This window comes from Phocoena sinus, chromosome 20, assembly GCF_008692025.1.
Source record: "Phocoena sinus isolate mPhoSin1 chromosome 20, mPhoSin1.pri, whole genome shotgun sequence".
NCBI lineage: Eukaryota > Metazoa > Chordata > Mammalia > Artiodactyla > Phocoenidae > Phocoena > Phocoena sinus.
The window spans coordinates 791,508-814,340 of NC_045782.1; the positions used below are offsets into that span (position 1 = coordinate 791,508).

General features: G+C 61.4%; 1 protein-coding gene and 1 long non-coding RNA gene across 3 annotated transcripts in view; one reads left to right on the forward strand and one right to left on the reverse strand.

Annotated features, from left to right (window-relative positions):
• Positions 1–22,833, forward strand: part of RAI1 (retinoic acid induced 1) — a 105,600-nt gene that overhangs the window by 38,556 nt on the left and 44,211 nt on the right. The window lies entirely within an intron of this gene.
• On the reverse strand, positions 14,333–18,253 carry LOC116745131. 2 transcript variants are annotated; one of them, XR_004347283.1, is made up of 3 exons: positions 18,117–18,253; positions 16,002–16,122; positions 14,333–15,678 (listed from the first exon to the last, which is right to left on the reverse strand). It is a non-coding gene; the product is annotated as an uncharacterized LOC116745131 (long non-coding RNA). The 2 variants fall into 2 exon arrangements; XR_004347282.1 differs by lacking the exon at positions 18,117–18,253 and adding an exon at positions 17,765–17,971.

The following is a 22,833-nucleotide window of genomic DNA, read 5'->3' on the forward strand; positions in this document are numbered from 1 at the left end:
AGCGGCTGGGGGCATGGCTCCCAGTGCGGGCGGGGGCTGGCCAGACCTGCATGGCCCGGAAAGGCTGGACCTTGGGGTGGGCTCGCTCAGGGCAGAGTGGGACAGCTGTTCAGGGGGCTCTGGAGATCAGGAGGACCCAGAACAGGTGGGTGGCAGGGAGGCAAGACCTGGGCGGTGGCTTCTCTGTTCGTGGGTCCCTGTGGGGCAGGCGGCAGGGCCCCCTCAGGTCCGAGGTCAGGGCCGGGGTGCATGGGCGAGGCGATTGTGGCTCGGACTCCCCACTGCAGGACAGGGGCCTTCTATCCCCCCTGTGCACAGCCCTCCCACGAGTGTGGGTATTTGGGCCTTTCTGTGGTGTCTCCGGGCTTGGATGCTTTCCCGTGTGCTTGCATGTGCATATGTCTGTGTGTCTGATCCTGTTTGTGTATTCTTGGGGGTCGGCGTGCCTGCCAGCCTGGGTGTGTGCGCCCATGCCTGTGTGCCTCGGGCCGTTTGTACATTCTTGGGCACGTGTGCGTGCGTGCATACCTGTGTGTGTGTGTGTGAATCTGTGTGTGTCCCCACGTGTACCGTGTCTGTGGGTCTCTGATCCCATTCACGCATTTCCAGGGGGAGAGCGTGCCCTGGAGCTTGGGCACGTGCGTGTTTATCTGTGTGCGAGCACACACTTTCCTCCTAATGGCCCCAAGAGGGATCTAGGCACCAGGCTTTTGTGCTGCTTTCAAGGTTGCGGCTGGGGGAGGGGGTGAAGGGGGGCGGCCTTCGACTGGGAGGGGGAGGTGGGGGGAGGCAAAAGAAAATCTTAAAAGACCGTCTTCCCTCTGGTCTCCAAGGAGATCAGCCTGTGAAATGATCTGCACGTTAATTAAAAACGATTATATCCTGATTGAGCCATTTCTGCTCACATCCCCCAGCCGGAGAGAGGATGGGGCTGCGGCCAGAGATGTAGGATGGGACAGGGTTCCACTGCAGGGCAGGGCCAGCTCAAGACCCGGCCCCCAGAGTGGAGCGGACCTGGAGGTGGGGGCAGGTGGCGAGGTGCTGGGGGTATTTGCCCACGGTGGATTTGAGCTTCTCCTTTGAGTTTTGAAGGCACCCCACTCCCAGGTATGTTCTCTGAGGTACAAACAGCTCCATCCAGGAGGTCGAGGTTAAGAGCCACCCACCCTTGAGTGTGGGCATTTGGGCATTTCTGTGCTGTGTCTTTGTGCTTGGGTGTGTGCCTGGGTGTCGGGGTGGCAGCCACCAGGCCCCATAGATGCCCACTCATACGCAGGGCACTGGGCCTGTTTGCACACATCCTGCGAGCCAGCGTTTGTGGTTCCAGTTTTATAGAGAATTGGCATGCTTGAGGTCACGGAGTCAGAGGTTGGGGACCCCATCCTCTGATCCCGAGGTCCAGACTCCCACGATGAGGGGTCCTCCCTCTGCAGGACCCCTGGGAAGCTGGGGTGCCCAAGGGCACGCCTTGTCATGCTCACAGCACCCCTGAGGTTGTTCGGCTCTGAGGTCCGAGCTGCACGGGGTGTAGGGCTGTGGTGCCCGCTCACGTGGGGAGCAGGTGGCTCGCCAGCCTGGGCAGGGCCTGGCCGGGGACCGCTGGCCACCGAGGAACCACACTCCTGGGTCCATTGCCATCAAGACCTTTCTGGAGAAGTCTGGGCCAGGTCACACTCTGCCTAGCCTGGTTGTCTGGCCCCCAGTCAGCCCTGTGAGCCCTGCAGTCATGGAACAAGTAGCCGTAATAACAAGAAGCCAGGAGACCCTCAGCCTGCATCCCAGAATCAGGTGTTGTCGCGGTCTGTAACTGGGAGGCGCTCGGGTGAACCGGGTCACCTCCCATTTGTGGGGACCCGACTGTCCAGAAGGTGGCCCACTGCCCTGCCCCTTGCACTGCACGCACTCGGCACCGGCCACGAGCATGGGCCTTTCATGCTTCCTCCAGCCTCAGTTGGCCCTTTGTGCTGTGGGGAGCATAGCTTTTTCCTGACTGGACTGTCGGGAAGGTAAGGAAAACCAGGTCAAGTTTGTTCACGGGCCCGGTTGCATCCGGACGCACAGAGAGGCTCGTTAAGCGTTTGCCTGCGCAGCTGTCCAACCAGGGCGCCTGTGCGTTGCCACGGCAGGGGCCCTGGGTTTGCTGGCTTCTGGGAGGGAGATGGCGCTGTTACTCCTTCAGTGCTTCCGGGGGACATTCTGGGGGTGAGGTGGCTGTCGTCTCGGTAGGAGCCTCCAGGGGACTAAGGAGTTCACTGGGCCCACCTGAAACTACATTATCAAAGGTAGAGTGTCTGGAAAGAGGGAGGGGATGTACCTGCTGGACCAGATCCCACATTCCTAGGGGGAGCTTGACCCAGGGGAGGGTTCTGGGGCCAGAAATGGTGTCATGAGGAACTAGAGGCATCGATGGGACCAGAAAGGTCCTCTGTCCATTCCCAAGGGCAAGCGCTGGGAGAGAGACAGGCAGATGTCGGCTTCTCCCACGAAAAGCCCTTCGCACTGAAGCAGGCAGAGACCCTGCCCGCCCGGGCCTGCAGGGTGCCACCTTCCAGGAGCACCTTGACCCACGCGGTATTGGCCTTCTTGCCTTTCCCAGGGCCGGAGATGCCTCCTCTCTCCTCCCACGGTATCCTGCTTACCCAAAGGCGTGTGGCCCAGGAGTGACCCGGGATGAGCTCGTGTCTGCACAGCGCAGGGCCCTCCAACCTGCAGGACCTGCAGGGCCAGCAGGCAAATCTACCGAGGGAAGGGGGGCCGCTTGGTCCTCATGGGGGGCAGCAGCTCAGCTCTGCTGGGTGGCATTTGGGGATGTGGCCCGGGTGCCGTTACCCGCCTTCTTAGGAACTGGTACTCAGGTGTTTACGTGACATCTTCTGGTTAGGGTACGTTGTCGCCTAATCCGGCAACTCACCTGTGGCCAGATTGAGACCCCAGGCCGCAGTTTGCAGCCTCCTGGCTAAGTGGCTGTTCCTCAGGGGTCTCTGTGTCCGGCCTCGAACCTCAGTCTACCAGCCTCATGCACAGCTGCACTGTCCCCAGCCCTGTGCGCCGTCTTGGAGGTGAGGCCGTGGGAGCAGAGGGCACACCCGGGGCTGCCGGGACCCACCTGAGCGCCAGCCTGCCCCGCCCCCCTGTGTGCACAGCCGGGCGGGGCGGGCATCTGATGGGCGCCGGGGTCATAGGTCAGGCTCATTTCCTTCAGATGTTTGCTGACAGCACCCTGGCCCTGTCCCAGGGGAGTCAGGGTGGGCCTCCCAGAGGAAGAAGGGCATGGGCACACCTTACAGCAAGCCTGGAGGCGGGAGAGAACCTGCAGGGCTCTGGAGGTCAGACGGTGGGAGCAGGAGAGGTAGAGGCAGGGGTGGAGGCTAAATGGAGTCTGGGCCATGACTGCTGTGAAGGCAGTGGGAAAAGAAGGGTGCTCTGGGCAGGGAGCATGGCTGGAGCTGTGGCTTGGAGGTGGGTGCACTGGGGCTGACGAGGGAGAAGTGGGAGGACCCGGTGGGGCAGCGTGACCCTTCAGGGCCTGAGTTTGCTCCCTGAGAACGCCCGCCTCCTCTGATTGTAATTGGTGGCACGTGCACTGGACAGAACTCAGACCTGGGGCGCCACTCCAGGGCGAGGCAAGGGCCTGCGGGGCCTGCAACTGAGCCCAGCCCCCAGCCAGAGGGATTATGACATCTTAGCTGGGGAGAGAGATGGCGGGCCACGGGGACAGTAATTAAAGCCCAGCAGATTGTAATTCCCCAGAAGGAAGCTCAGCATGGAGAGGAAGGACACCCAGAGAGGGCAGAGGAGGGGCGGTGGGGATGGGGCAGGACGGGGGGCGGTGGGGATGGCAGGGGGCAGAGGACTGGTACCTGGAGTCCTACTGTTCAGAGCATCCTCTCTGCAAGACCTCCTGCTGCTGGGCCCCCCGAGCACTTATTTCCTGTCTTCAGACCCCCTGTGAAGGAAAGTCTCCTGTTGTCCCCATTTTACAGATGGAAAAACTGAGGCTTGGAGGAGTCAGGCACCTGTGGGTCAAGGTCCTCGGGGGACAGTAAGACGCTCAGCTGGGGTGACCCAGGGCGGGCGGCGTCCCAGGCAGGGCAGGCCTTCCCACACCATCCCTCTGTGTGGGGAGGGGGCAAGGGGAGCTGGCATCGTGGCTCGCATTGCGGTGACTGGGGGAGGCCGGCCACGCAGGGCATCACCTGCTGTGACACGAGGCAGGGGCGGCCCCTCCCAGGTGTCTCCGCACCTGCCCAGGGCTCCAGTTATCTTGGGGTTTCTTGTAGCCTGAGCAGCGGGGATGGCCGATAGGGCAGAGATCCTGCCCGTGAAGGGGGCTGAGCTCTGGGACTTCCTCCTCCTTCCCCGCCCCATCCTACGGGTCCCTCTGAGCCTCTCGCACTGGGGGCTTCGGCCATCACCTCCGTCTGACAGAAGAGCACCCGAGCCATCTCCTAGAGAATTAAAACACGTTCTGCAGTCCTGCCCCCTCCCACTCCCCCACTTCACTCGGGGGAGAAACTTCGGTCGTGTCTGCCCTTGGCTCCCTTGTCTGAGCAGACCACCCTCCCAGGAGGGGCCAGAGGCTGGGCGGGAGACCTCAGGCCAGAGGTTGTCCACTGATGATGCCTTCGGATGGGCGCTGTGTGGCCCACACAGGGTTTAAGAAATATCAGATTTCACATAAAATTCCCACTTTTTGCTTCTCTTACAACTGGCAGGTCCTAGCACTGCAGGCAGAGCCGGGATCAGGCTGCCCACCGCCTGGGCCTCTGCAGTCCCTGCTCAGTCTAGTCTCCCCCCCACCCCCGAGCTTACTTACGCCTGAGTTTCCATCCCGGCACCCCAGCTTTCGGCACCCCAGCCTTTGCTGATCTGGGGCAGATTACGTCTTTGACGCTCATCTGTAAAATGTCACAACTGAGGAACCAATTGAAACTGGGTCTTGAAGAAATTCTCCAGCCAAAAGTAAATAAAATAAAAGGAAGGAGGGGGCTGCGTGGGGAAGAGAAGAGGTGTGGGAAGGGGCCCGGGGTGGCTGGGGAGCATTGCCGAGCTCTCCTGCCCTCACGCCTGCTGGGCAGCACCTGGACACTGCCCCCAGCCGGGCTCTGCTGGTTCCACATGTGACCGTGACTGCGACTGCTCGGTCCAGCCTCACATCCACCCTCCCGGCCTCTCTGATCGAGGGAAGAGGGTGCAGAGAGGTGAGGGACTGCCGGGTGCCACCCAGTCCAACACCCGTTCTCATCTCAGATACTGTAAAATTGGCCGCGTTTTCCCTGTGCATTTAAAAAAACGCTCTTTTGGTTAATATGTGGGAAGGATTTTCATGTTCTCGCACATAACCTTTTGCTGAAGCGACAACGTGCAATGAAAGGGTCCCGGGAGAGTCGGTGTAATTTGGGCTGTGAGGGACGGAGAATACCAATGCAGACGCCTCCAGAAAGTCTGCGGCCCCGGAGCTGAGAGCCCGGGGGACACCCCACCCGCCGTCCCACGCGAGGCCTCGCCCCCTGCTCTCCGTCCTGGCCCCCGAGACCACGGTCCATTCAGATTCGGCTTTTCTCTCTCACGTTCTTTGAGTGGGGACATGAATTCCCAGAGCGGGAGGTCTCCATGGAGAGAGGATGACTCTCTGGGAAGAGAGAGATTGAGGGGGACAGATGTGGAAGCCCCCTTTCTGGGCAGGAGCTGGCCAGTGTGGTGGCAGACAAAGGGGCCCACGCCGAGGGAAATTGAAGGGCACCTTGAAGGTGTGTCGTGTCTGCCCTTGGCCCCAAAGGATCAGAAAAGGGGGCTCGGGAGGTTCCAGTTAATTGAGGCTGAGTCTAAATCGGGAGGCCTAATAAATGGTAATTATCCTCCCGTGGGAGCAGACCAGAGCTAACGGATGCCACCAGGAGCGGAGACCGTGGATCGGGCCCCCTTCCCCTCCTGCCCACCTGGAGACTCTAAGAACGGCCACCCCGAGGTCTGAGGGACAGACCTGGTGCGGACGGGCCACCTCCTCCCTTCCCGGCTGCGGGTCCAGGGCCTGGAGGTGTACTGCATGCCTGCCTGTGTATCTGCACGTGCCGGCACGCCCGCCCTCCACCCAGGTGTCTCCAGGCCCCTTCATGCAGAACAGCTGACCCCTTACCTCTCCACGCTGTCTGGGGACAGGGAGGGGGGCATCTCCTCGTGCAAGTCTCGGTGGGACACAGGCTTCGCAACTCCAGACAGCAGTGCCGGGCCATGTGGGCAGAGGTGACTTCGTGGAGTTTCAGTTCCACCCAGAGAGGAACTTGCTGTCATTTCCAGTGGCCCGGAAGCAGCGGGGCTGCTCTGGAGCCCCATCCTAGTAGGTATGCGAGCAGGTCAGGAATGCACACCCTCATCTCCCTTCTGAGCCCAGAGTCCCGGGCCGTGAATTTCCCCCGATGACACACAGCAGTTATTGAGGCCGCCCTGTGTGGTTGGAGGGCCCCAGCAGTGGCCTTCTGCCCCTCGGGGTCCCCAGACCTGCCCAGAGAGGCGGGGAGTGTGGAGGAGGGTGGGGACGTGTGTTCTGTGCGCTTGCCCGGGTGGGGCTGCACGCGTGTGTGGTTCTGAGGGGTGGGAGGGGGGGGCTGTGAGTGCGGGCACCGGGGCCAGGGGACGCATTTGTGGTGGTGGTGGGCGGGGGGGTGCCAAGGCCCCGCCCACCCTTCCTGGGCCAGACCTTCCCACCCGGGCCCCTCACTGCCCCTGCCCCCGGGTCAGACCCGGGAGGGTCCGTGCTCCCCGCTTCCAGGGACCTCGATAGCCCACCTCTTACTTTATCCTTGCTCCTGGGATATGAGCAGGCCCTGCAGGTGGCCGAGAGATCCCCAGGAGATCCTGAAGGAAGTGGGTTCCTGAGTTTCTGCAGCATCTGGGCCAGAGGGGGAGACCCTTGTGGACACACCGTGAGCGTTTCCAGATGCAGACGGAATATTTCCAGCAATGGAGTGTTTTTAGAAATGAGACATGGCGTTTCTGGAGATAGGACGAGGACGTTTCTAGAGACGATGCAAAGTTTTTCTGGAGGAGGGGCGTGAAGATGGAAGGCGAAATGGGGGCATTTTTGGAACTAGAGGTCATTTTCTGGGGTGAAGATGAGGCCTTTCTGGATTCCAAACATTGTTAGAGGCGAAACATCTCTGGAAATGGACTATTTCTAGAGACAAACTATGGTACTTCTGGAAATGTGGAATGTTTTCGAAGATGATGCTGGAGTATTTCTGGACATAAAATAGGGCACTTCTGGATTTGAGGTATTTTGGAAGCTGAAATGAAACATCTCTGGAGATGGGGTGTGATATTTCTGGAAATGGAGCATTTTTGGAGCTAAGATGGAGCCTTTTTAGAGAGCGCTGGCATTTCTGGAGATGGGCTATATTTGAAGATGAGAAAGGATATTTCTGGAAATAAGATGGAACATTTCTGGAGATGGAACATTCTGGATTAAACAGAGGGTTTCTGGAGAGGAAATGGGTCATTCTCAGAGCGGGGATGTGTCTGGAGAGGGAGTTTTCTGGAGATGAGGGTGGCGTAGTTAAGGCTGGCTGTGAATGCTTCATGAGGCGTAGACGGGGGATGGCCTTGGGGGCCCACGAACAACCCCACCTGTGACCCTTGCTTCGTGGGGTGGGCCCAAGGCCTGGAGGGGCGGTTCCTGCCTAGGCCCACCCCTCCCCGAGGGAGGCCGGAGCCTTCTGGTCCTGCTCCTGGGGTCCCCAGCCCCAGCCTGTGGGACCCTGGCCGCCTGGGGGCTCACTGCAGGAACAGGCAGAGGCTGAATGGTTAATTTCCCTTGATGCAGCTTCCCGGGAGCCATCGGAGGCTCACTCCCCAGCCCCCCTGACAGGAGCTCCCACCCTCTCGAGCCCCCCAGCACCCCCTACTTTTGAGCAGCCCTGAGGTTGGTCTCGGTTCAGCAGAAGGGTTGCGGGGTTCAAGGCCAAAAGTGGGGGAAGGCCAGGTGCCTGCTCGGGCCCAGGCTGACCTCGGGGTCCCGGGCCACCTCCCCCCCGGCTCCAGGGAAGCAGATTTTGAGGACTGTCACCATTTGAGCTGGCCTGAAGCCCCGGAGTAATTATTTCTTGTCCTTAATTGAAATTTCAGCCTCAGTGATCCTGCCTCGGGAGCGCGGGGCCGGCAGAGACCCCGCACCTGGTGGGGTGGGAGAGGGCAGGGAGCCCCCCACCCCGGAAGGAGGGAGCTAAGGGGGCGCCCCACGCCCCGCATGCTGGCGGCGGGCATGGGGTGGAGGGCTGCGGTTCAGGGAGATGGGGGTCTCGGGCAGTTGTGGGGACACTGCAGTTAAGGGACGGACCCTTCACCCCTCACGGTTTGGGGAAAGGTCGAGAGCTGGAGGGGGCTGGCCTGAAGCAGGTGTGGATCCGGGGCAGCCTGTGTTGGGGGCTTCTCAGCCAGGGTACCAGGGGGGCGGCCGGGGGCTATGGCTCAGGCTGAGGCGACCATGGCCGTGGGCCCAGTTCCTGGTTCAGGGCCCGGTGAGGCGCTGGCGGGGTGGGCTGGGCTGGGCTGGGCTGGGCAGGGGGGCGGGGCGGGCAGCGGGGGCTGAGGAGCCTGTTTTCCCAGCTGCGGTCAGCTGGGCGGAGCGTCCGGTGGGCTGGGTCACCGCACACACACTCACACACATTCGCTCACTCTCCCGCTCTCTCTGCCTGGGTGGTCCCTGCCGCCCCATGGGGCCGGGGGGGCCTGTCTGCTGGAGGGGACAGAGGACCCCAGGGGCAGCAGGAAATGGGGAGAAGGGTGGGCTCCAGCAGGCCTCCTCAGGCTGGGGGCGGGGAGCGGCTCTGAGGTTCGGGGATGCAGGGGGCCCCTGGGGGTCTCAGTCTTCCCCATCTGGGAAGTGGGGTTTGTGGGTGTTCTCAGGTGGGGCTGTTAGCGTGCCGGGTTGGTGCTAGGGGTGTTTTCCTGGCACCCAGAAACGCCTGTGTGGGGGGCCCTGCACCCGGGGCGCAGGCTACGACAAGGGACAGTGGGGCCGTCCGGGGCGAGGGCGGAGGGCGCTGTGTCCTCTACGCACCCTGGAAAACCATTACGATGAGAATTGCGCGCGGCAAGGCTCACTGGAGCCCTGGCTCTAGGAGCGCACAGCCCACCTTTGGTGGCGGGTGGGTGGGCTATGGCTGCCCTCCAAGGGTGAGGGGCCAGAGATGGACGGGAAAGGACAGGCCAGCCCTGGGTGCCGGGGAAGCGAAGACGGGGGTGTTTTCGGGGCGGGGATGCGGGTGCAGACAGAACCAGGCAGCAGGGGGCCGGGCCTGGGGCCCCTCCACCTGCAGAGCTGGGCGGGCGCGCTGCCCTGTCTCAGCCCCAGACCATCCTGCGCCTGCCCCCTCCCCTGACCTCCAGCCGCCCCCCACTGGCCTCCCCTTGCTTGGGGATTTTGAGGCTTAAGCCACCACCTGCCCTGAGCTGGGCCCCATCCTCCCTCGGGTTGGGGGCCTGGAGCCCCAGAGGCTGCCTGTGGGCTGGGTCCCAGGCGCCAGCCCAGCCAGCCGGTCTGCTGCTGAGCTGACCTCCTCACCTTGGGCCCAGACAGGGCAGCGCCTCCCCCGAGCTGGCGGGCTGACTCACCTCACCACCTCCTGATGCTGCCGCCTCCCCCCCCCCCGCCCCCCCGCAGGGATTCAGAGGCCAGGCTGAATCCCCTTCTAAGCACGTGGCCCGGGGTCCAGGCATCAGTGCTGCAGAGCACGTGGGGGCCAGGCCCCATGCTGCAGCCTCAGGCTTGGTGCCCTCCTGGAGCCTTGGGACCTCGACGTTGCGGGGAGTGGTGCATACACGGAATGCAGATCTTTGGCACCTGGGCCAGGGCCCCTGCCTGCCCCTAGCTGTTGCCATGGCCTCCTTTTGGGAGGACCCCGGCCAGGGATCCCAGCGCCTCCTCCACCCAGAGAAACCCTGGGTACCAGGGTCAGGGACATGCCCTCTTCCTCTGAAACCTCCCAGAGGCTCTGGACCCCGCACAGCCACCCCTGGGGAACTGGTGTCACTGTCACTCCTGTTTCTTTCCACACTCCCTCCCCTCCCCCCCCCATGGGAAAGTGGCTCCTCCCATCAGCCCAAGAGCTGGCCAGGTGGGGGGAGAGACCTGACATTGTGCCAGGGGCTTCCTATGGTTGTCATGAAAGGCCAGCAAGCCAGGCGCAGAGAGTGAAAGAATATGACCCAGGCCACGGGGCAAATGTGGTCACTAGGCTGGGATCCGACCAGGCTCTGCTGGCCAGAGCCCTTTTGGTGGTGCTTCCCTGGACCACGCATCTCAGGCAAGAGGTCCAGGCGGCGCGGACCTGTGGGACGCTGCTGCTGCTTTTCGTGTTCCTTTCTGACCCCCACCCTGGCGGGCCCTGGGACAGACCTCCGTCTTGGTTTTCCCCAGAACAAAGCGGTTCTGCTAGACATGCCACAGCAGAGGCTTCAGTCAGAGCAGGTGGAAGGGGACTCCATCTGCCTTTTGTTACTCAAGGAGGGAGTGAGGGGATGGATTTGCCCTTGAACAGGGAGCAGAGTGGGGAGGGGTGGGGATGTGTGGGGAGGGGGCCGGGGGCAGACATACCTGAGACAGACACCCCGCCCCCTACTCCCACATCCGTTGGCACCCCAAGAGTGTGGTCACCATTTTTGCATTCAGCGCACACGCCTGCGCACACACGCGCGCTCACACACACACACACACACACAGGCGCACACGCGCGTGCGCGAGCTCTCACGTGCACACGCACACGCGCTCACACACACATCACTCCCAGCTTCCTCCACCCAGCTCTGAGGTTCCCTGTAAACCAGGGAGGTAACCTCTGACCGGCAGAGAAAAAAGAAAAGGAAAGAGGAAGGGAGATTAGTGGAAGAAAAACCCGATCCTGGAGTTCCCTAGTTCCCAGCTCTAAAGACTCGTGGGGCGGCGCGGCCACCTTCCCGTGCGGGAGGACCATCCCCCGGGCTCCTCCATTGCCCCATTAATAAGAGTTCTGCGGCAGAAAGGGAAGAATCAAGGACTTTCCAGTAAGAGAGAACTCCCTGGGTGGCTTTTTGTGTGGCAGCGAGGGACAGTCCTCTCCTCTCCTCGACTCTGCCCTGGCTTCCTCCTGCTGTCTGGAGCTGCCACTCCCGGGTCTCCAGATGGACGAGCTCCTTTCTCAGGAGCCCAGTCCTTTATTGTTCCTGCCTTTCCCTCCAGACACCCTCAGCTTAGCGGAGGCCACGGGTGCCTTTGCATCTCAGGAAAGCAAGAGAATCCCCGAGATAATTCTCAAAAGGCTGGCGCCTGGGGAGTGGGGCTCCTGCCCTGTGCCAGGGGCCAGAGGCGAGCCCTCCCGTGCCCAGGTGCTGGACCTGCGGGGCCCAGGCCAAGCCGTGGAAGGGGTGGGACTGCAGGGCGGGTGGGCCCAGGGGAGGTGATGGTGGGAAAGGAGGCAGACAAGCAAATCTGTTTCATTAGATGCCGCATATCTTAGGAAAGCACGTTTCAGCTCTTCTGGCTTTTGGCAAGCTGGCCCCAGCCTTTAATTTTCTAATAAAAAGGAATTATGTTTGCTGAAAAGGCAGTAACCAGCTCATGCCCTTGTCTCTCCCAGAGACCGAAGTTCCATCTTGGGCGCCTGCCGGCTTGGGGGTGGGCTCCCGTGGCCGCAGGTGACGCCGTACAGGGGCCAAGGGGCGGGGATGCAGGGGGCACACGGCCGGAGGCAGGCAGGGGCCTGTGCACCCCAGCCCGGCCCCAGGCCACAGCGCCAGGCCTACCACAGAGGCCCGGAGACTCACGGCAGACACGTGATAAGTATCTGTGAATGAATCAGTGAATGAATGAATGAATGGCTGCTTACTGCCAAGGCCTGGGGTAGCTGGCAGGCAGCTCGGAGGGTCCGGTCTTTGCCTCCTGAATTAATGCCTGTGTGCACACGTGTTCCGCAGTCTGAAGTCGCCTACCCCGGAGGGCCTGCCAGGCCCACAACCCCCCACCCCGGGCACTGATTCACTGGCAACTTTGCCAAAAGTCATATCCTTTAAAAAAATAATAACATGCATTCATTGTTTGAAAAAAAAAAAAGACAAAACAGAAGCGTGTGAACTCAGAAGTTCATGTTCCCAGAGCTCCAGGCCCAAGCCGCTGCCACCCGCCACCCGCCGACCCCGGGTCGCAGTCGGGGGGGGGGCCCACCCTCCCGTCGCCGGGAATTCTGTGCGTTTCTCATGCCTCTGGGGTTATACTCCATGGGACCCTTCCGCACGCAGTGTTCTGCAGCCCCGCGTGCCCCTCCAGTGTCCCCTGCCTACCACGTGAACGGCTTTTCTGCTGTTACAAATTCCTTCATTCCAGTCCCAGTTTTATTACTTATTATTATTATTGGCCTCGCTGCTCAGCTTGTGGGATCTTAGTTCCCCAACCAGGGATTGAACCCGGGTTCTCAGCAATGAAAGTGCAGAGTCCTAACCATGGGACTGCCAGGGAATTCTCCCAGTCTGGGTTTTAAACAAGGTGATATAGGCAGAACACTTGATAAACGGTAGCCTTTGTGATTTGGAAGGAATCTGTACTCACTTCCATGCCCGAGACATTTCTCGTGTCTCTTCTGTGTGCCGGGCCCCCGGCCGATGAGGAGGCCCCTGAGCAGCGTCCAGGGGCCCAGCTGCCCCCCACCCGTCGCAGTTCATCACCGTTGGCGCCCAGGCACCACCAGCCTGGTTTATGGCACCGGTAGTGCTAGGGCAGGTGGGCGGCACACTCAGCATTCTCTCTGGGGCGGCCCCGCATCCCGCTCTGGGCGCCAGGCTGCTGCTCGTCGGCTGGCAGACTTGGGAGCAGCCTGGGGCTCGTCTGGTCGGGCCCTTGGGCAGAGACAGAGACACAGAAAAGCCCAGCACACCGTCCCTGACCTTGGCCTGCCCGAACCACAGTTCCCGGGGTGGCCCTCAGGTGCCGCTGATGCCAGCCAGGACCCTGTCCGCTCAGGAGTGCCCTGGCTGGGCAGCAGGGCAGCCAGCGGGCTCGGGGCGGGGAGGGGACATACGAATGGGAACAGGCGGTGGGACCAATTACCGGTGTCCCCTGCACAGTTCTGGGCACACGGGGCCTAAGAGATGGCTCACCCACGTGAGTGACCGCGCAGAGGGTGGCATTTGGACACGCCCACTGTGGGGTCCCACGTGCTGCCCGCACCCGCCCCTCCTTCTCACTGAACCAGCTTGGCTGGGGGAGACCCTGGGGCCGTTGCACACACACACCCCTTCATTGAGCACCTACTGTGCAGGGAACCCTCATCCTGCTGGGGAGACTGGCTGGGGCCGGAAGGGCGCCGCCTGTAGGTGCTGGGGAGGTGTCACGGGGAAGGGCCTGCTGGGAGACAGGTCGGGGCATTGTGGGGCTCAGGAAGGGCCCACGGGTCTCCTCGGGCGCGTGCAGACTTCAGAAGTGCAGAGGGGAGGAAGCACGGAGGGCACTGGACCTGGATCCGGTTTGGGACCCGTGGCCCCTGGGTCCCCGCGGTTCTGCCGGGTCAGGCCCTCTGCGAGCAGCCCCTGGGAGGACAGGCGGGCGGCCTCGGGCCCTGCTCTGTTCTGAGCGACAGGAGCCACGACGGCCCGAGCGGGCCAAGCTCCGGTCCCCTGTGGGTGGGAGCCGACCTCCAGTACAGCTGTGGGCGGGCAGGCGGGTGGCCGGGGGGCGTGGAGGTCTGGTCTCCATCCCAGGCCTCACTGCCGGCCCCCATCCTGGGCGGGATGCCCCCTGCCAGCACCTGTCACATCTCGCGGCAGACAGCAGTGGGAGATGACCAAGCGCCAGGTGCCCCGCTGGTGCCCCTGCCCCCGCCCTCCACCCTCTGCTGCTCCCCAGAAAGACAGACCTTGGCACAAAGCGGGGGAGGGAGAGGACGCGGCCCATGGCCCATCTGGGAGCCGACGTTATTTTCTGATCCAAGGAAACATGTGTTCCTGCTTCTCCTTTCCGAGCAGGGCGGGCAGCAGCCCCAGGACCGGGAGCCCCGCCCTACACTGGGCAGGGAGGTAGGGACCTGGGCTGAGCCCAGAGCCCCTGTTCTCTGCCCTACTCCCCCCGCCCCCCTACCGCCTGTTCTGTCTCTCCAGGGACTCCTGGCCAGGTGCTCCCGCGTCACGCTCCCCACCCCCCGCCCCCCGCCAGAAGATGCCCGAGGCTGTCACTGCCGACCCCCAGGTACAGGGGCTCCTGGGGCAAACATGGTAGCCTCCCCTGGAGTGCCATATGTGTTTACTGAGGGACCCCCCTCCGCTATTTCTCACACACAGGAGCCGTGTTTTTGAAAGATATGGCTGCCAAACAAGCTGCATTTATTACATAATGGTTAATTCATTGCCCCCATTTCTTATTAATCAAAGACATCCATAACTGCCTCCCCGAGCTTTGGGTGGGGGGAGATAGCCGGCGGGGCTGTGAGCTGACAGCTTCTGGCCCAGAGCAGGGCCCTGCCGGATTTGTGTCAGCGTGGCCTCGTCTGGGATAAATGCGTAGTACCCCTGAGCCTCCTAGAAGAAATGGAGACAGCTCGGGGACCCCCACCCGTTGCTTCCCTAAGCTCCTGGGGCCACCTGGGATGTTTCATCACCCCTTCTCCAGCCAGCCCTGAGCTCAGGCTGGCCACTTGGCCACCGGCTGGCCGGCAGCATGGCAGAGGATGAGGGAGCGGAGTGGGCCCATCCCCATCTCTGGGAGCTGCCATCAGTGGCTGCCTGGGGAGGAGAGTGGGGGCCTGGGCCGAGGTCAGGACTCCTCCGAGCAGAGATGGACAGCAGCCTGGCAAGCTGGTCCCGAGCATGGAGACCGAGAATCCTGGGGTCCAGGGGCATCTGAGATGCCTGTCCTCTCACCTACCAGGGTCCAGACAGAGGAGGAGGCTGAGGTTGGGCCTGTGCCATTCACCCCTTCTTTCAACTTCTTTGTCTGACACTGACTGTGGGGCCTGGCACCCACCAGGAAAGTCACAGTCATTGCTGCCCCGTGTGGTGCCGTGCCAGGGGTTGCCCAGGGAGGGAGGGACCAACAAGAAGGCACTTAAGCCAGACCAGGGGGTGTGGTCAGGGAAGGCTTCCCAGAGGAGGTGCTGCTGCAAGAAGTTGGTTGGTATTTTTTGAGGTGGGGGGGGCTACTTTTTAAATAACTACTTCGTGCTGTTTGCCGTCAGGTGCTTTTCACAGACGCTGTCGTGTTTAATTTGCACCAACAATCCTGTGAGGTAAGAAATAGCTTCCACATGTTCTCAGTGAGGAAGCTACGGCTTGGAGGGGAAGTTGCTTGGCCACCTCACTCAGCCAGGTTTAGAACTCCAAGGGGTTCTTAAAAAGATGATAGAAAAGATGTAAGGGGATGGGAGGTGAGTCTGGCACGCCTGGCGGAAGGAACAGTGGATGCAGAAGCATGGCAGTGGGAGCAGCTGTGGTGCAGAGGTGTGCCGGGGTCTGGAGGAGCCTTGATGCTCTCAGCAGACAGCTGGGGAGCCGAGGCAGGTATATGAGGGCGGGAGTGACGTGGTCCCACTGCAAGTCACTGGGGGCTCCAGCTCCTGGTCGGACCTCCCCTGGCCAGCAACCTCCTGCTTGCCCGGTGCCCAGCACGCCTCCCGGATCTGCTGTGTCTTTTTCTGCTCCTTATCTCAGGAGACAGCAGCCAGGCTGGCATGGGACATCAGGGAAGTGCTCAACATATCAGCCCCCAGGGACCTCCCAGACCTGCCCCCAGATCCTCCGCTGCTCGTTTCCCTGTCCAGAGGAGACTGAATAGCAGCCAGCATCTGCTGTCAGCAGACAGTTCCCGCTCAGCACCAGCCGCCCCCCCTCCCCAGCCGCCTCCCCAGAGAGCCAGCAGCACTTCCGCTGCTGCCTAATAGCTCTCCCGGCTGGAGACAATCCTTGATGTGCAGCCTGCGTGCACGAGCCTGAAGAGCAGCCGCCAGCCCTCCCTGCCCTGCCCAAGCCCCCTGCCCAGCCCTGCTCACCTCCTGAACTGACGTCCCCCCACCTGCACCGCACAGGCGGCCGGCAGAGGCCTTGGCTCCCACTCTGGGTGATGTCGGGATGAAAGGGCATCCAGGAGCATCGCAAGTGGCGTTCTCTCCCCTGCGACCCAGAGATGCCCCGAGAGGCAGTGTTATTAGTGTCGCCTTCGTTTTAAAGAGAAAACGGAGGCTCAGAACGGGGAGGTGATGAAGTCGGACCACTTCGGTTGCATCTTTCCACCTCTGGGTTCCAGGAGTGGACCGTGTTCCCTCAGGCTGAAGGACCTCCACCCCTGCGGCCTCTCCCCTTCTCTGCCCTCTCTTTGAGACCCCATCCCAGGGAAGCCTTTCTGCCCCAGTCCCCTGCCCTGAGCACTTACTGAGGATGGCCTTTGTTGACACCTAAGCTCCACGAGGGCATCCCCAGAGCCCAGAGCCCCTCATGAGTATTTATTGAAGGGTAAACGAGGAAATGGGTAAGTGGATCCCTGAGCTAGTTAGGGTAAGGCTGATTGCAGTAACAGACAAACGCTAACATTTCCAGAAGTTCATTCTTCACACATGAGGGCAGCAAGAGTTTCTGGCCGATGGGTGGCATCTCCTGTGTCGAGGCCCTGCCTTCCCTTGCGGCCTGGGCTTGGTCCCCATGCCTGGGCGGGGCACCTCACCTGCCCTCACATGCCACTGGCTGGAACTCAGTTACGTGACTGTCCCCAGTTGCAGGAGAGGCTGGGAGATACAGTCCAGCTGCGGCTCCTGGGAGAGGACGTGGGTTTTGTCGACTTCATCAATGTAGTTTTCACTGCGGCCCCGTAAGACGGGTATTACTCTCAGCCCCGTTTGCACACGAGGAGACTGAGGCTCAGACGACATGTGCCGGCCAGAGCCGGCCCGAGGACCCGTGTTGTCAAGTGCTGCCCTGCCCTGCTTCTTAAAGGCCACCTGTCCGGAGTGTCCTGCTGACACTCACCCTGAGTCTCGACACACCAAACGCGTGGGCATTTAAGGAGGCGGCCAGTGTGCAGAGCCGCAGGGGCTGGCTCCCCCTTTTCCTCGTCTTATGAGGGTTTGTTCTCGCCTGGGGGCGGGGTATGTCTCTCCATCATTTCAGCGGTCCATGTTTGTTGGACGGCTTCTGTTCGTTCCTAAGTCACCAGCTCTGGGCCCCTGCGGGGCTCCTGTGCGTGGAGGCTAAGGCAGGACTCACCCTCCCGCACCGGGGGTGGTAGTTAGTGGTTGGTAGGCTCACGCGTGCCCACTAACCACTGGCCATCGACTTCAGGTTCTGTCTTCCCCATCCCCTGTGATTGACAAGTGCTCTCCTGCTGGCCTTTCTGCCACTTGGCAGCTGGCCCCTGCCTGTCACCCACGCAGAGGAAGGACAGATGCCCCCAGAGGGAAAGCTGCAGGAGGGTAATGGTCAGTGCTGTGATAGCGTCTGTATGGCGGGTAGTTCCAGGAGTGGTGCCTCACCAAGCCTGGCTTCCGGGAGGAGGTGACACTTGACACATTGACAGGTGGGAAGGGCGTGCCAGGCAGAGGGAACAGCTTAGCAGAGGCTGGCGGAGCCTGGCTCCTGGCTCTGCCTCAGCCCCAGAGCCTGGTCTGCTGCCCAGGCCAGTAACCCAGGTCCTTCCTATCTGAGCTGAGGGAGTAGTCTAGTTCTAGTTGTGGAGGAGAGAAGGCCTGGGAAGAGAAGAGGAAGGAGGAAGGACAGCAGGAAAGGAAGAAGAGGGGGACCTGCCGAGGCCCTGTGCTGTCACCTCTCAGGCCTGGTCGCCTCTGCTCCCTGTTCTCAGCTACACACGCGGGGCCGCCTTGCTCCCCGCCCCGTCGCAGTGGCTCTTCCTCTGGCTCCAACGCCACACAGCTGATTCCTCTCCCTTTAGCCTTCCCTCGGTGTCACCTCTTGAGGAGGCCGCCAGATCACCCCGTGTAAGGCTGCGGACCCTGACATTTCCCATTCTGCTCACTCCAATCTGTGTTTTCCCCGAAGCGGCGCTTAGTCACCTCGCCCTGTAATTTGCTTACGTTTATGCTCATTGGTTGCGTCCCTTCCGCACCCTGCCTCCCGGTATAAGCCACCCGAGGGCAGGATTTTGTTTGGAGTCTGACCTGTTCGGTGGCGGATCTCTAGCCTCTGGACACAGCAGGCTTTCAGTAAATGTTGAATTAAGGAGCGAATTCAGCCCTGGGCAAAATGTGACCCTATTTCTTAGTGGACGAGGGCGGGAGGCCGAGCGCACCGCGGGCGAGACCCCCCCGCACTGGCCCCCACCCCCGGCCCGCGGGCGCGTCCCCGGCTGCGTCCGGGGCGGCGCGAGGGCGCCGGTAGTCATGGTTACAGCGCCCGAGACTGTGTGGGTTTCTGGCCTTTTGTGTTCGCACGGGCCCCGCCCCCGCCTGGCCGCCGCCCCTGATTGGCCGACACGCTGCGGAGAGGCAGGGTATCCCGGGCAGGAAGTGGGCGGGGCGTGTCTCTGGCGCGCGCGGCCGGGATTAACCAGGCGCGCGCGCGCGCGTGTGCGGCTGGAAGGGGCGGGGCTTCCGGGACGGCCTCCGGGGGGGCGTGGTTGGGGGAGTGCGCGTGGATGGCGCCCAGAACAAAGGCCGCCTCGACCTGGCTCCGTCTCTGGTCGTTTCTTCTGGTCCCCGGGGTCTGGCAGTGAGAGGCCCAACTTGGCCAGTGCCTCCTAATCCTGGTACGCGCACTTTGTGGTCCACCCCGCCAATCTGTCCCCGACCGGCCCCTTCCTGCCACAGGGCCTTTGCACGTGCATTGCCTGTTCCTGGTCTCCAAGTCCCTTATCCTGGCCAGTTCCTCACCCTTCCTCTGGAAGCTTTCCTAACAGACCACGTGCCTGCCCCGCTTAGGCCGTGTCTCCCGTGTGGTTGAACCTTTAATCGTGCATCCCCCTCCCACACCAGATTGCCGTTCAGGCAGGATCCTGCCCGTGGCCTGGCACACAGTAGGTGCTCAGTTTATATTGTTGAATGAATCCATTCATTTGACTGCCTCCAAGGCCTCCTTGGCAGGCGGAGGGCTGGACGCTGGGGCTTGGGAGAAAGGGAGACAGATGTCCCTTCACTCCCAGACACAGAAGAGCTTATGTCCAAGGCCAGGCCATGGGGTGAGCATCTGGCCTGGATGCCAAGACGGAGGAGCCTGGCTTGGCGTGTGCCCGTGGTGAATGGCCCCCTGTTCTGGCAACATGGGGAGCCGTGGGGTGGCCCTGCCTAGGAGGCACACATGGTACAGAAATGGGCTGGTGAGGGCTGCTCAGCACACCTTGGGGACGGAGACCCTGGGAGGCCCAGTGGCCCACTCACTGTGCCTGGAGTGGGAGTGACAAAACTCCACAGCCCCTGCCCCCACGGCACTCCCAGTTACACTGTTAGGCACAGATTCAGCTTTCGGGGTTTGAATGGGCTCTGGGGTACATACGTTGTTCCCCACCAACACCCAAAGAAGGAAATACAATGCTAGGTAAAGCCAGTAGTAACTGTGTATAACATCAGAGCTTCTGGAGCTTTGGCCAGTTTGATCGAAATCCCAGAGTTTGTACCACCGAGGATTTCTGGGCTCAGGCCACCCGCAAACTACAGATCTCAAGGGAAACAACCCAGGAATCTGCCTTTTTTCAAGCCTGTGTGGTGTTGATACTCAGAACCTTCAGTGTTTGAGAAACAGAATATCAAATGTTTGCGTCCCCAGGCTCTACTAAGACCCGTCTAGCCCTCTCCATCCCAGACCCTGGGGCCAGATCCAGGTCTAGACTGCAGGGACTCTGCCCCCTATGGGAACTGGATAAAAGCTCTGCACTTGCTTTAGAAAAACGTGCTTGTGCGTGTGTGTGCACGCACGTGCACACACACACACACACTTTGCATTTGATCTCAGGCTGCTCTCACACCTGAGTTCAGTGGTCTGAAAGGCTCGGGAGACCTGTTTGGGGAAACGCCTCCATGCTGACAGTCACCTAAACCTAGGGCCCAAATGTACAGTTGTATAGGTTGTATACTGCACAAGAGGTCCTGGCAGAAGTCCAGCCTACACTCCACTGGACACGTTGTACAGCCTTGCACCTGGGGTATCTTTTCCTGTCTTATGCATAAGCATCACATGGCCTGCCCCCAACCCCTAGCCACACTCCTGCCTCTTATATGATAACTCGGGTTAGCAGCACTAACGAAGTTGCAGAAATCCTGTGTGCTATCACTGATGAACTGGCCTTCCGTAAATTCCCCTATTAAAGGCACGACGGACGACTTGGCAGCCCTCATCCGCTAACGCTTGGTTCCTGGTGCTCCCAGAGTCCTGGGATCGTATTGGGCAGTGGCTGGGGGCTGCCCACAGGCCTTGCTTGGGACAGGAAGATGGTCCAAGAAGCTGGTCTCTCAGTGGAGAGTGGGCAGAAGACGAGTATTTATTTGGTTGACGTGAGTGAGTCACTGGGCCCATTTTATAGATCGGGAAAACTGAGGCTTGGAGGGCTGGGCATTTGGAGTGGAGAAGGCCTGCCTGTCTGGGAAGACTTGATGAACAGAAGCTTTGCAGTGGGACAGGGAGGAGGGCAAAGACCAGGAGAGGAAGTAGCCAAAGCCACACCCCACAGCACCTCACATCATGCAGCTCGTGAGTCTAAGTGACGCCACCTCGTGGAAGCCTCCTCTGATCTTTGGGCTGGTTAGAGGCTTCTGGGCTCACACAACCTGGGCTTTTCTGTCACAGTGCTGCCACCCTGGTTTATGCACCGTATCTCCACAGCCTGGCAGCACCCAGCGCTGGGCAGTGAGCCCTAGACACGGGGTCTGGCACACGGCGTGAAATACAGCGTTGTTGAATGAATGAGGGATCAGTGGCTGGTTAAGTGGGCTCTCGGCTCCAAGCTTTGCCTTTGGACCACCGCAGGCAGAGACCTGAAGTGGGGTTGGTGAGGCTGGGAGTCCCGGGCCACAGCAGACAGGAGGGGTGCAGGCCTGGGGTGGACCTAGAGGCCAAGGGGAGTCGGCACTGGAGCCGACTCAAGGGTGAGCTGGCGTTTCCTGTTTGCCGAGGCCTGGCCTGCCGGCCACCCTCACTGCCCTCCCGTCCAGCTCAGCCAGGCTGAAGGGTGGCAGGGCCTGGACGGTGACGCTCCAGAGGACAGAGGCTGCCGGACGCTGGGGCAGGGCTCTCCACCCGGGGGTCTCTCTCCACCGGAGATCCTCAGACCCTCAAGAGCAATGTCCGTCCCACGCGCGGGCTGGACACAGCCCCCCTGAGGGACCCCTGCCTCTGTGGAACGAGGATCCTGAAGACATCGGGGGGCCGCGACCCTTTAAGCCCCCTCCCCAGGCAGCACTCTCAGTCACCATCAGCCAGGGTCCCCCCCGCCGGGGGTGTTTCTCTGAGCCAGAAGAGGGGACGTCCCCCCGACCCTTGGCCCTGGCTCAGCCCCCCGGCCTGGGCCTGGCCTCACTGTCTCCGATCCCTGCACCCTCAGGTGTGACTGAGCCGCCGTGGCACCCGGTGCCCCGCAGAGCTGCTCCCCACACTCTCGTGTAGATAATTAGTGTGTCTCCTGGGGTTCCCCCCAGGTGGGGACCAGGTCGGATTCCCAAATGTCCCCAGCATGTCTCCACAGGGCCTGGGTCAGAGGAGGGCCTCGCAGAGTATCTGGTGACTGAATGGCTGAGTGAACGAGCGATTCTCGCAGTTCCTGCAGGAGCCCCCCCGAGGCAGGACTTCTCTCCCAGTGGGCAGGGGGCCTGACCCCCAAAGGCCTCCTTCTTTTTTTTTTTTTTTTTTTTTTAAAATTTATTAACTTATTTATTTATTTTTGGCTGTGTTGGGTCTTCCTTTCTGTGCGAGGGCTTTCTCTAGTTGTGGCGAGCGGGGACCACTCTTCATCGCAGTGTGCATGCCTCTCACTGTCGCGGCCTCTTGTTGCGGAGCACAAGCTCCAGACGCGCAGGCTCAGTAGTTGTGGCTCACGGGCCTAGTTGCTCTGCGGCATGTGGTATCTTCCCAGACCAGGGCTCGAACCCATGTCCCCTGCATTGGCAGGCAGATTCTCAACCACTGCACCACCAGGGAAGTCCCAGGCCTCCTTCTTGATGCAAGTGCCCAGGGCCCTGGCAGTACCGGCAGGGGCTCTGCAGGCCCAGGGGAGCAGCCCTCCATCTGTGGCTCAGGGGGTATTCAGGGGCCTGCTGGTGGGTGTGTGTGTCCTGGTCCTGTAAGTGCCCGGCTTGGGCCTGGCATAGGAGTTCCGGGATGCCTGAGCCTGGCAGTGGACAGCGGTGGGGGGAGGGGGCGAGCCATGATTACACCCAGCACCGGCCCCTGCCTGCAGGCCGGTCGGGAGGGGCTCAGAGCACACCTGGAGAGGGGGCTCACCACTTCATGCCTTTATCCACACAGCCTGCCACAAACACCCATTGAACCCCTACCGTGTGCTCTGGGCAGGGCGGTGATCAAGACAGACAAAGACCCGGTAATGAAGCAGGCGGGAGGGGGCCGGGGGGGCTACTGTGGGGTCGGAGCTGTCCTCCCAAGGCCACGGTTCTCCTGCCTGTTCGTGGGGGCGTTGTGCCCACCCGGTGCGAATGGTCCTAACGTGTCATCGCCACTAGCGGCGTGCCCACAGCCCTTTAGAGTTTGTGGGCCTTCACGAGCAGCCCCGGAGGGCGTCGGCGGCGGGACAGCGCTGGTGAGTCCACAGCAGGCTGGTGTGGAGTGCTGGGCCCTGGGGCCTGGGTACACTTCGCCTGATCCCCGAAGCAGGAGGTGAGGGCCGAGGGAGGGCAGGGCTCTCCCATGCGTTTGGAGCAGGGGTCGCCAGGGCTC